Source organism: Podarcis melisellensis, assembly GCF_964234715.1.
Source record: "Podarcis melisellensis genome assembly, chromosome: 14".
Classification (NCBI taxonomy): Eukaryota; Metazoa; Chordata; class Lepidosauria; order Squamata; family Lacertidae; genus Podarcis; species Podarcis melisellensis.
The window spans coordinates 18,334,772-18,347,897 of NC_138546.1; the positions used below are offsets into that span (position 1 = coordinate 18,334,772).

At 45.5% G+C, this 13,126-nt stretch overlaps 1 protein-coding gene across 1 annotated transcript in view; it reads left to right on the top strand.

Moving 5' to 3' along the window:
- Positions 1 to 317: 317 nt before the first annotated feature.
- Positions 318 to 13,126, top strand: part of FBXL16 (F-box and leucine rich repeat protein 16) — a 53,196-nt gene continuing 40,387 nt past the window's right edge. Inside the window, exon 1 of the mRNA XM_081888024.1 lies at positions 318 to 437. The gene's annotated coding sequence lies outside the window, so the exon portion shown is untranslated. The remainder of the gene's footprint in view (positions 438 to 13,126) is intronic.

Genomic DNA, 13,126 nt, shown 5'->3' on the forward strand with positions numbered 1-13,126 from the left:
AAAAAAAAGGGGACGCCTATTTTCCCATCGCTGCCACCTCTTCTGCAGCTCCATTCATCTTGATCTGGTGGGATGCATCTCCCCGAGTATTCCCCCCCCCCCGCCCTCTGTCTCCCATCTCCATTTTAAACAACAGAAGCCGTGGATTCAGCAGGCTGGAAGCAGGAGGTTTGTGCGCTGGAGGAGAAGGAAGAAGGTTCCCTGGCCGAGGTTCTCCATCAGGCTGGATTGGAAAACAAGGGAGATTTCGACTCCTCTTTGCTGTCCCCCCCCCCCACCACCTCTGGCATCCCTCCATCCGGTCCCTGCTCTTTGCTGTCCCCCCCCCCCACCACCTCTGGCATCCCTCCATCCGGTCCCTGATGCTTCTCTTCCTTACATGAAAAGGCCGTCGGTGTGCGGAAGGCATGGCATGAGCTAAAACGACTCTCCTGGAGGTAAGCATGCTGCATCTGTGTATTTAATCCTTTACAGCACAAATATCTCCCTCTCTCTCTCTCACGCTTGCACACACACCCTCCCTCCCTCCCTCCCTCCCTCTCCCCTGAATACCTTCCCACCAGGTATTGATGTCTGTAGGACGGCATCCCACCCAGAGGGTTTTTCTTGCATTTGCACCACCAAGGGAGAGACCATCCAGGGGCTGTAATTACATCCCTCCTCAATGAAGATCAGAGCATCTCAAAGCCAGTGTTACATAAGGACAAACCTCCTTGCTTTGCTTAACAGGGATCCGACTCTGTGTTTCTATCTGTCTCCAGCAGATACTCTAATATAGACTGGCAGCCTAGGTGGTGGTTGTTTTTAGATTGGGGGGGGGGATTTGACCCTTCCTGCTCAAACACCCCCCTCCCCCAGTTTTGGTTTGCTGCATTGAATGGAAATTTTAGTGGATTGCTACCAAGGCGATCTCATCGAGAAGCTGGGTGTTGTGTGGGACACACTGTTGTTGTTGTTGTTGTTGTCATTCTTTTTCGGGGAGCGGGGTGGTGTTGCTGCTGTTGTGATTCATGGATTTGGGGGGGTGTCTTGATGGCGCCATTTCCTGATCCCCATCTGGGCTGGCCGAGAGGATGTGGCGGTGAGATGGTTGATTTTTGGGCCCCACGTGGATCTCTTAGTTTGGAAAGAAGGTAGACTGGGTGAAAGAAAACAGGGCGAGCCTGACCTGACTGTTTTGGATTTTGCTTCTCTGCCCAGTGGAAAGAGAAGAGGGCCCTGCTGTTTGGTCTCTTGCCTTCCATCCTGGTTGAAAAAATGGTTTGGGTTTTTTAAAGAAAGAAATAATAATAACAACGCAGGAATTTTTGTTTGATGTCGTATATCCACTTCTGTGTGGGTCTTAAGAGTCCACTGCTAGGAACACTTGCCTGGGAGTAAGCTCCACTGAACTCGTCTTATTTCCATGCACAGATTTGGTCTGCACAAATTTAATTTTCTGGACCTCCCCCCCCCCCATACCTATGCTTTCCCCCTAAGAACCTCTGGTACAAAAATAAAAATAAAAAACAGGTTGACTGGCGCAGAACAAGACTGGTGTCACCTGTTACATTTTTTCAGGGTTCTGTAGTTAAAGGCACACCATAAGGGTTGGGGTTTTTTTAATTTAAAAAGTGGCAGCACTATCAAAAGCTTCCTTTCCCATATATACACACACACACACACACACACACACACACACACATAAAAAGAGCAAATGGTCTGCCCAGAGACTGCCAAGAGCCAAGATTTGGAATGGCACTGTAGTGATCAGCAGCCATAGAGGAGACACCAATGGCAGATTTCAGCAGGATGCTGTTTGGCTTGTCTGTTATTGTTTCGAAATGCAGTGGATTTATTTTTGGGTTGGTGATGCGAGGGCTGTGTTGTTTGGAAGATATCTCTGCAGCTTTCTTCCCATGCTTAAGAGAGTGGTCTGTGGCTAGCTGGAGAGCTTCTGTTTTCTCGTTGAATTTGGGGCTCGGTTTCTTTCTAAAATGACTATTTTGGAGGCTCCAACTTGTGTGCTCTGTCCTGAAAATCTTGATCCCTTGTTCCACGAGTGTGGCAGCTGGTGAGATGTGGTTCTCTCCCTACCCCTGTTAACAAGCAGTAGAGTTGTCAACTCTTTTTCTAGCCTCTGCTCCTGCACCTTTCCCAATACCTGGAGCTGAGCCACAGATGTTGTCAGATGAACAGGTGTGTGTCCTTGCACTCCAAAAGCTTCACCTGCTGATATGTGTCCATGAAGCAGCTGTGAAAGGCAGAAGAACAGCCTAGGCCATTTTTATTTTCTGGTCAGTTGGAAATTCCAATGGTTGGTGAAAAATATCCTGGCATATGCCAGATGTGCTGCCCTCTCTGTTTGAGAACTGAATTCTGATATGAAAAGAGGGTTGTGGTGTAAACATTGTGAAGGTGTGAGAGCTGATAATAATTCAGTCTTAATTTAGCACCGAAAGACGCCGCAGTTGTTAACTAAACAGGGCTGGTAGTCGTGCAAGTTTAGCTGTGCTGATTCCCCATAATAACAGAAACAATGAGCAGATTATGGTGGGCTGTGTTCTTCACTGTTTCTGTTCTAAAAATGGCCATTCCCTGGTTAAATTGTGCCTGCTGCGTTGGAAATCCATAATCGCTAAGCCCAGACATGTGGGAGCTGGCTGTGGCTATTCTCAGTAGTGGCAAACAAAACATTTTGCATATGCTCAAAGAAACGATTTTCTGTGGGATCCATGCCTGGCATTAGAAAGATGGGCGAGGGGTCACCCAAGGTTCAGTTTCAGCATGCTGGGTTGGTTGATGTTTGCTTCACTCTGTGTAAGAGCTCGTCCACATTTCTGCTTGTCCTGTGCCTAAAAGGATTAGGTCCAAGCGGTTTCACACTTGACCCACACTTTCTAGACACTGGTCCAAGTGGTTTTGCCTTTGACGTGACACTTTCCCCGGGATAACCCTCTCCTTCGCATTAAATCAGAACAAATGAAAATCCATTGAAAACCTAATGGCCATTTGTTCCAATGCAGTGCAAACAACTGGGTTTCCCCAGGAAGAAAATGGCGGGGCAAAGGGAGGTATGGAGAAGCCCTCAGCCAGGCTTTCATAATCTGGTTCCCTCCAGAGGTTTAGGGTGGCAGCTCCTGTCTGGGACTGATGAAACAATAGCCCAAAACATCTGGAGGGCATCTGGAGAAGATCCCTGATGGATCAGGCCAATGGCCATCTAGTCCAGCATCCTGTTCTCGCAATGGCCAGCCAGATGCCTGTGGGGAAATTCTCAAGCAGGACCTGAGCATAATAACATTCTCCCCTCCTGTGGTTCCCAGCAACTGGTACTCAGAAGCACTGGTGCCTCTGACCACAGAGGCAGAACAGAGTCATCCTGGCTAGTAGCCATCAGTGACCTTCTCCTCTGTGAATTCGTCCAGTCTTCTTTTAAAACATCCAAGTTGATGGCCATCACTGCCTCCTGTAGTTGTATTGGGTTGTTAGTGGCGAAATCATCTGCAAAATTCCTGCTTCGCACACAGCTGTTTCCTCACTTGAAAAAAAGGGGGGGTTGTTAAAAGGTAGCAATGCTGGTACTGTGTGACTGCGTATCCTGAAATATTTCACAAATGAATTTAGGAATGCTCTTGTGTCTATAAAAGGGCAGCCTCCTTATCATACCAAGGATTTTCACCCATTTGTATTGCCAGAGTAGCAGATGACAGATCCCTGCTCTGAGGACCTTCCAATTTAAATCAGGGTTGGGGGAACATTTGGCCCTCCAGATGTCGCTGAACTACAACTCCCATCATCCCTGGCCATTGACCATGCTTGCTAGGGCTGATGGGAGCTGTAGTTCAGCAACATCTGGAAGGCCTAATGTTCACCACACCTGGTCTAAACCAAGGAAAAGGAGGGAAGTGCAGCCAGAAAAAATAGAGGAGGAATATCGGCTTGTTTCAATTGCATGTGCTGAGGTTTGGCTGCAGGCTAAGTTAGATGTGGGAAGTGGGAGGCTGTGCGAAAAGGTTCAAAGATGAGCCTTTGGCCTGACCCAGCATGGCTCTTCTTACGTTCCTAAACCATCATGATACCTGGGTACCACTTCTGCTGTCAGAGGCCGTATGCCACTAAATACCAGTTACTGGGAATTGCAAGTGAGGAGAGAACTGCTCTTGTGCTTGGGTCCAGGATGCTGGACCAAATGGGCCATTGCCCTGATCCAGTGGGGCTCCTTTAATATTCTTATGTTTATATTTATATTCTTGGTTTTCTGCATCAGGTGTGATTGGATGACCCAATCACAGCTGCTGCAGAGAGGTAGCAAGATTAGCCACACTCAGAGGAGATCAGGCATGAGTCAGTGCCCCAGTTCTTCCTGTTTCCAGTGCAGACGTGGGTCCAGCACAGTGATTCACCCAGAAGCACTGGACTGGGAGTCCTTATTCTTGCAGCCCTTCAGGCAGAAATGTATTTACTTATTTTTCTCTCTATATTTAAATCTGCTTAATATAAAAATAAATTTCATATATATACACAATTGAATAAAATGCCTTTTAAAAGGTAAATGAAACCAGAATTGAAACTATATACCATAGATAAAATGGAGCAGTGCATGAATGAAAAAGTTTAAGAATTGGGAATCAAGAATCTAGGACAGCTTGGGTGAACACAGAGGGGTCATGTCCAATGTTACAGTTCCCATAATTCCTTGGGAAGAGGGATTGACTATTAAACCACACTTGGAGTTGTAGCTGGGTGAGGGGAAGGGGGTTTCTCCTAACAGCTCTCAACACCCTGAACAAACTACAGTTCCCAGGAAATTTAGGGGAAGCCACAACTGTTTAAAGTGGTACGATGATGCTTCAAATAGTGCAGGTGGGGCGTTAGAGGAATGCAATCCTATACTGTATGTTTAAGAGGTGTTTTAAAAGCTGGTTACTGTTTCTGCCTCTCAAAGCACGTGGAGGAAAGGGTGTTCCTGTGAGGAAATGCAGCACATTAATAGAGTGAAAACAAAACTTTTGACTAGACCAATGGGCAATATTGTACTCCTTAGCGGTAAAACATGTGGTTTGCAAGCAGAAGGCCTTAGGTTCAATTCCTGGCATTTTTAGTTAGATAGGAACATAGGAAGCTGCCTCATACTCAGACCATTGGTCCATTGGGCCTAGTATTGTCTACAATGACCAGCAGCACCTCCTCAGGGTTTCAGGTGGCAAGTCTCTCTCAGCCCTACCTGGATATTCCAGGGGTTGAATGTGGGACCTTCTGCATGCCAAGCAGATACTCTGCCACTGTACAAAATAGCAGGTGAGTCAAAAGACCCTTCTCTGCCTGAAACCCTGGAGAAGACCTGCCAGAGCAGCTATGATGCTGAGCTAGCCTGGGGTGGTATTAGGCAGCTTCCTCCGTTCCTATAGGGACAGTGCTATTGCATTCAGGTCTTGCTTGCAGGCCTCCCTTAGGCACCTGCCTGGCTTCCATGAGAACAGGGTGTGGGACTACAGGGCTGTTCTTACACTCCAACTTTAATTTAGAAAATATATATATAATTCAGGAGGTGGGGGAAAGGTATCATTACTTGCCTGAAGTTTGCAAACCTCTAAACGATTGCACAAAATATTTGGGGGGAGTGAGGCAATTGCTGCAGTGAGCAGTTTAGATGTCACATTAATTGAACCCGGTAGCTCACTCTGCTGAATATATATTGAAAAAAATGAGATATTCAAAACAGCTTTCCCTTCAGGCCAGAAAAGCTTTTGCACTTAAATGTCACAAATTAGTACCTTTAAATTTTCACAGTATCTCACTTCCAAAAATATCAGACCTGTTCCCCACCACCACCCTCCAAAGTTTAATACAGTATTCACAAGAAAGTTGTTTGAGCCAGTTCCCAAGGGAAGAGATGGTAAGATTACCCACACAGAACCGCCTCAGCTAGGGATGGGGCACTCAAGACTTTGGACTCTCATAGCTGCATACAGGAACTGCCTCTGTGGCAAAAGGTGTGCCTTTGAGTCAGCATCTGGTGACAGGAACACTCTAAGTGGGCAATAGGTGGCTCATTCACACATTCAACCTGTTGCTTGATGCTGCCACCAGTAAGTGATGCATAGGTGAACTGACCAGTAGAGTTTCCTTAATGATGATATGCCTTGTTGTTGTTGTTTATTGTATCATCCCATCTGTCCATCCAGAGGAGCCCAGGGCAGCAGATACATTACTGATAAAACAATCAACGATGAAAAGTGCGAAAAACAATTCCATATACAGTCATACCTTGGTTGTCAAATGCCTTGGTACTTGGACGTTTTGGCTCCCAAACACTGCAAACCCGGAAATAAGTGTTCTGATTTGCGAATGTTTTTTGGAAGCCGAACGTCTTTTTTGGCTGTTGGCATTGTTTCCGGAGCCAATCAGCCAATCAGAAGCCACACTTTAGTTTGCAAACTTTTCGGAAGTCGAACGGACTTCTGGAAAGGATTCCATTTGACAAACAAGGTACAACTCTCTCTCTCTCTCTCTCTCTCTCTCTCTCTCTATATATATATATATAGCATTCTAATGTAAATATCTATATGAAAGGCTTGTTGGAAGAGGAAGGTCTTCAGCAGGTGCTGGCTAAACCGTAGAGAGGGTGCACTATCTAACCTATCCTGTTGATGTCCTCTTCTAGCTTGGCTCAAGGCTTCTGGGGAAGGCTGTGTTGAGGATTTGGCACTTCCTGGCAAGGCAGGATTATGCGAGGAAGAGGAAGAGTCACAACCAATAACAATGCAAAGTCCAGTCTGGTAGAGCAGAGTCAAGGTAGGCTCTGCAGGAGCACAAGAAGGGCAGGTCTGTCAGGACCCTGGACAGATCACTGTGGCAAATGCTGGCTGCAACTCTCCCAAGAAGAGCTGTTGTCTCAGCAGCCTGGCTGATTCCTTATGAATTGTCACTGGTCTGACTGGCTGTGGGCCCTGCCTGCCTCTGAAGGCCTGTTTGTTTCTCAAAGGGCCATTGCAGGTTCCTGGGGCCCAGGGGCAGTGAAGATTGCATGGGGCAGGGGGCTTTTAGTGCAATGAATCAGGTGAAGCCATGTCATCTGACCAGGAAGGTCCTGGAGCGGGAGGTGATGCCTCCCTGCCTGATGCCTTCTCCCCTCTGAGTCTTCCTTTGAACCAGAGGTGGGGACAGAGGCCTGAGAACACGGCAGTCTTTTTTTTAATATTTCATTTTTCATTTTTCAAGACGATATTGTTATACACTCACATCTTTTTCAATTTCTACATTTCTGGGATTACTCAGATCCCTTGGACTCCCCCCACCCCCTATATCTATTTAGATATAGATAGATATAGATATAGATATAGATATAGATATAGATATATTACATTTTTCTAATCCACATTATCTCCTTTTTTAACTCTTTAACTCATATTACATTATAAGTGTTACAACAATGCTGTTTATGTTTTTAAGTATATACAGTGGTCTTTAAGGTATTCCATAAACTTTTTCTACTCTTGACTGAATTTCTTGTCATCTTGGTGCCTGATCCTCACGGTCATCTTTGCCATTTCAGCATAGTCCATCATCTTGGTTATCCATGGTTCTTTAGTTAGGACTTTCTTTTCCTTCCACTTCTGGGCAAGTAGCATTCTTGTGGCTGTTGTCACGTACATAAATAGTCTTTTTAAATCTTCTGGTATTTCGTCTCCTGTTAACCCTAGTAAAAAGGCTTCTGGGTTGTTGTTTTAATAAAAGTTATCTTGAACATTTTTTTCAATTCATTGTATATTATTTCCCAGAAGTCTTTTACTATTTTACATGTCTACCGTAGACCAGAGAACATGGCAGTCTTTGTCCCTATGTCCCACTTTACAGAGGAAAGTCCTCTATTTGAAGACATCCTCTGTTTCAGAGCTGGGTAAGCTGTGATTCTCCAGATGCTTTTGGACCACAACACCCATCATCCCTGATCACTGGCCATGCCGGTTGCTGTGGAGATCAACCACATCGGGAAGGCCACCAGTTTGCCACCCCAGCTCTGTTCAAATGCCGATCTATCCATTCCAAGTCTGGTTTTAAAGATAACAATCCTTCCATAAGCAAGGAGATGCATATGCTGGGGTCAAGCATGCATAGAAATACATATATTCATGAACACAAACACAAAAATGCATTATATTAGGGAAAATGGCTTTGCAAAAAATTATGCTTTGGGCAAAATTGCATACCAAAAATATGTATGAGAAACTCGGACAAAAATGCTGGTGAATTTTAATAGGGACTTGTTCTTTCTTTCTTTCTTGCAAACTGATGTGAAAATGTGGAGAACTGAACTTAAGCTTGGAAAAATGAGGAAAAAATGAAATGGGCGCATTTGCCCACCTCTTTCACTCTTGTGCCATCTGTATTAGAGAGCATCAAACTTGTTCAGCCAACATCACTTTTGTGGGTTCTCCTCCTGACCTTTTAACTGCATCTTGATATTCAAAAAAGAAACTGGTGATCATGTCGTCCTGTCCCTTGTTTGCCACACCCAGAAGTTCTTCATCTGCTGCTGCTATAGGGTTCTCGAATCTCACTGGATTTGTATATATATTTGTTTTTAAACGTGATTGTGGGGGAACAGGCCACTATTGGTTTCAATTGTCTAAACCAAAAGGAAGCTGTCCGGTCTTGTGGTTCATCTTCAGGAAACCTTGGTTTTATCCTCGTGTGCCCTCAGCTGAGTCACTAACGGCTTCAGTTTTTTGAATGGCTTTTCTTTTCAAACAACTCTGCATCAGAATTTCATCCTGGAGCCCCTTGTTCTCTTCCTCATAAATCTAGAGTTTGCAGTCTTGAGTGTGGCTAATGGCAGGTGATCAGATGCAGAAACAAAAACAAACAAACCCTGAACCCACCCACCCCCCAACCATTTTATTCCTTCCAGGGACACCTGTCTGTTTTGTGGTTGATTTTCAAGGAGGTGGGGGCTCCTCGACCCTCCAGATATTGCAGCAGAGGTCATCTGCTCAGAGTCTTCTCCACTGTGGTGAAAAGTATTGTGTTTCTTTTAAAATCATAGTAATTCTTTACAAATTGCATATAAACACATATTTCATGCAATTCTGCACCCTCTCTTATCCTATTTTTGTGTGTGATGTAGAAACAGTCACTTTCACCAATACCACCAACTTACTGAGAAGGCCCTCACCTTCCTGGTCGCTTGTGATGGCACGGGGATGGGCTGGGCAAGTGGGCAATAGCTCAGTGGCAGAGCAGCTGCTTTGCATGCAGACAGTCCCAGGTTCAAACCCTGAAATCTCCAAATAGGACTGGGGAATGCTCCTACCTGAAATTCCAGGGGGCTGCTGCCAGTCAGCTCTGGCCATACTGAGCTAGATGGGATGGTTGGTCTGACTCTGTTTAAGGCAGCTTCTGATGAGAGAGTGCTGTGGTAGTCAGGTCCTTGCACGCTTCTTCCAGGGGTCTCTTGAAACCCTGGAGAGCTTCTGCCAGCTGGTGTTGACAATATTGGGTTTGTTGTTGTTTAGCCGTTTAGTCGTGTCCAACTCTTTGTGGCCCCATGGACCAGAGCACGCCAGGACCAGAGTCCTGATATTGGGTTAGATGGACTAATAGTCTGACTTGGTATAAGCCAGATTCCCAGGCTTCTATTGATGTGTCAGCCCTTTAATCATAGCCATGAGGACTGGAAGCTTCCGTTATTCTATTTTTTAGCAAACAGGCCATAACTTGGTGGTAGAGCACCTGCTTTGCATGCAGAAGGTCTCAGGTTCAAAACCTGGCATCTCCAGGTCAAAGTGGGAATAGTGTGGGGAAACCCAGAAGTACTGTGGGAGAAGGATGATGGTATCTGCTGAATCTGTCTGGCTTGGTGCTTCTCTGCTCAGCACTGAGTCATTAATATGTAATAATAATAATAAATAGGGACATGCTCACAACACGCCAATTCTCATTTGAAGGACCCAAGAATGAGTGGTCCTGAGACCTTCCACCGTCCTTATTTTCCATTGCTAAGGGCTTGACTCTATCCCTTCCTTGTGCTCTCTTTGCTTGCTTTGCAATCGCCTCTCTCCTCTAGCGATTCCAAAGCCAGAAGAGGGTTTTGTTCCTTTCTGCTCAAAATAAACAAAACAGAGCTGTCCCAAAATAGGTGACCAGCAGTTCAGATGCGGCTCAGCAGCTGCTGAGTGTGAAATGGCAGGCTGTGAACTGCACAGTGCTTCAGTGTCCTCATGTCTGCCTCGACACTAGAGAGGAGGCATCTGCTCCCCGCTCAGAGGTTTCACTTCCAGGGAGTCTGGGGACGCAGCTGAATTCTGAAGAAGAAGGACTTTAGCAACTCACACTCAAGGGAGGGGGGAATATAACAAGGCATCCCCAAAAGGCAGGGGACATGAATTTACTAGGGACACGAACCAAAAAATGGAGCCATTTGGAGCATACGTTTTAAGAGGAATAGGGTAGCACCCCTGCTGGGTAGATGCAAACATCGTTGGAAAGCGCACTGTGCAGGAGATCCCAAAAGGGAAACTGATGTGGGGTGTGTGGGTGTTCAGGTTGCAGCCTGCCTTTGCTGAGCACAACAGCATTGCCTTTAAGTTCTCAGATAGCCACTGAAGGAGAGCCATATGTTCGCTTTTTCAAAAGCTGCAGCAATTTGCAGGCAGAGGGGGATGGGGAGAGGGGAGGGGCTGTGCTTGCTGCCTCCGCCACTCACTCGCAGTGGGATGTCAGAGAGGGTGAAAGCCAGGCCTCTCTGGGTAAATAGCCCTGCAGGGCGATGGTGTGTTCACTCTTGCGATAGACAGCGACTCCCATTAACCTCCAAAGGGTTTGGGTTTAATGGAGGGTTTCTTTGGGTTTTGGAACCGAGTGCTGGTGAATGCTGAACTCAGAATAAACCCTGCTCACGAGGCTGGTTAGACGATATAGATCATGAAGACATTTGCACACTGGGGAAACCCTGCTGTAAAAACAGGATGGCGGGGAATGTCTACCACGCAGAGGATTTGTTTGCATACAGTTAAGGATAATTTGTTCCATTATCCTAAGAGCAAACAGCCAAGGCCTCCGTGATCAAGGTATTCCAGAGTGTTTCAGCTGTGTCTACCCACCATGATTACAAGTCACTATAATACCCTCTAGGGTAGCAATCCTAGGGCTGTTCACACAACCAGAGTTGCTTCATACTAGGAATGCTTGAGGGATTAGGTTTTTGGCAAAGTCCACTGTGAAACTGACCTGATCTGTCTTTTCTAGGCTAACATGCAAATCAGAACTTAGGAAAGTAGGAAACTGCCTTACGCTGTACCAGACCTTTGGTCCATCTAGCTCAGTATTGATGGACCTCCAGGGTTTCAGACTAGGAACAATCCCAGTCCTACCTGGAGATGCTTCAGATTGAATTCAGGACCTTCTGCATACTGTTAAATGTGTGTAATAGTGTATGGAGGGAATTATGCTACCCGAAGAGCTTCAGAATAAGGAAAATGAGAACATAATGAGAGTTCATCTGGACCAGCCCATCCAGCATCCTGTTCTCACAGGGGCCAACCTGGTGCCACACAAGCAGGACGTGAGCCCAACAGCACGCTCTCCACTAACATTCCCTAAGAACTGGTATTCAGAGGCTGTATTGAGGAACTGCACACAGCCATAATGAGTAGCAGTCACTGACAACCTCTATCTCCGTGAAGTTGTCTAATCCCCTTTGAAAGCCATCCATGTTAGTGACTATGTCCACACTGCCACTTGTCTCGCACTTTCCTCTGGGAAAACCTGCTCCTTATCACTGAATTGGAGCAATTGGCTTTTCCATAGACTGACATTTGTTCTGATTCAGCAGTGAAGAATGTGTTTTCCCAGGGAATGCAGCAGGGCAAATGGGAAACTGCTTGGACCCTTTCTTTCTAGGTGTGTAGACAAGCCCACATCTCTATTCCTTTTGGTGCCTGTTAATAACATTTTTGTTCAGGCAAGTTTATCCAGGCGTGTAGAAGTTGGCATGTATTTTAATCAGTTTTCAAATGAATTGTTTATTTTATTTATATTTTGGAGTTTTTGAATGCGTGTTTTTAACTTTGTCTTGCGTTGACAATTTTAATCTGTGGTGTGTGGTTTTTTTTGTTTTGTTTTTGGGCAAACTGCAAATAGACCCTCTAAGCAATCAAGCGGTGTATAGATTATGTTAAATAAAAAAGTAAACCTTTGGAGAGCAAATTCCAGAATTTAACTATGTGCTGCTTGAAGAAATGTTTAGTTAAAACTAGTTTGCAACTTGCACAAGGTATCCAGCTTATGTTGCTTTTTATTGTCACCGTCATCTCACATATAAATGAGGTTTGATAAATAAGGAAACATTCACTGAAACAAGGAAGAGTTAGGAATCCTATTCCAGATGTAGCTGCTCACCACAAAAACACAAAGGCTGGCATCAGACATGGGCCATGTTGGGGAGCTTGGGCCTTTGACAACTGCCCGACAATGTCGGGTACCAACAACTGCTTTGCATGTGCTCATATAGGACAGTGGTTTTCAATGGATGTGCCGCCATGCCCTTGGGTGCCTTGTATGATGGTTGTGGGTGGAGAGAGTCGCGGACAGCACCAGCCTCCATCCCTCTTTCCTTCCTTCCTCTTAATAGATAGATTAGATTAATAGAAGAGGCTGTGTGTGGCAGAAGTGAGGGCTGCATCACCTGCAAGGCATGGCCTGCAAGGCCTGATGGCAAATGTAGTTCCTGAGCCCTGTTTCTTCTTCAGATGGGGTGAAGTTCCAAGGCATGTACTCTCTCTCTCTCTCTCTCTCTCACCCCTGACCCTGGGGTGGGAATTTAGTAGGTCTTGCTTGCAAGTAGGCACAGTTAGGATTGCAGGGAATGAAATTCCTTATCTCCACACACATACCATGCACACAAACACACAACACACACACACCGGGGAGATCTGTGTGTGTTTTTTATGAAGACTAAATGGCCATTGCGGTATATCAGTATACCAGTGCTTCAAAGTGCACTTTGTATCTTTTTCTGATTGCTATATAAATTTGTTTTCATTTTCCTCCCAACTTTCAAAAGCAACATTTAGCAAAGCAATGAATGGCTCATAATTTTTTAAAAGCCTTTTCAAAGCTGTACTGCTTAAATTTGAAGCCTTAA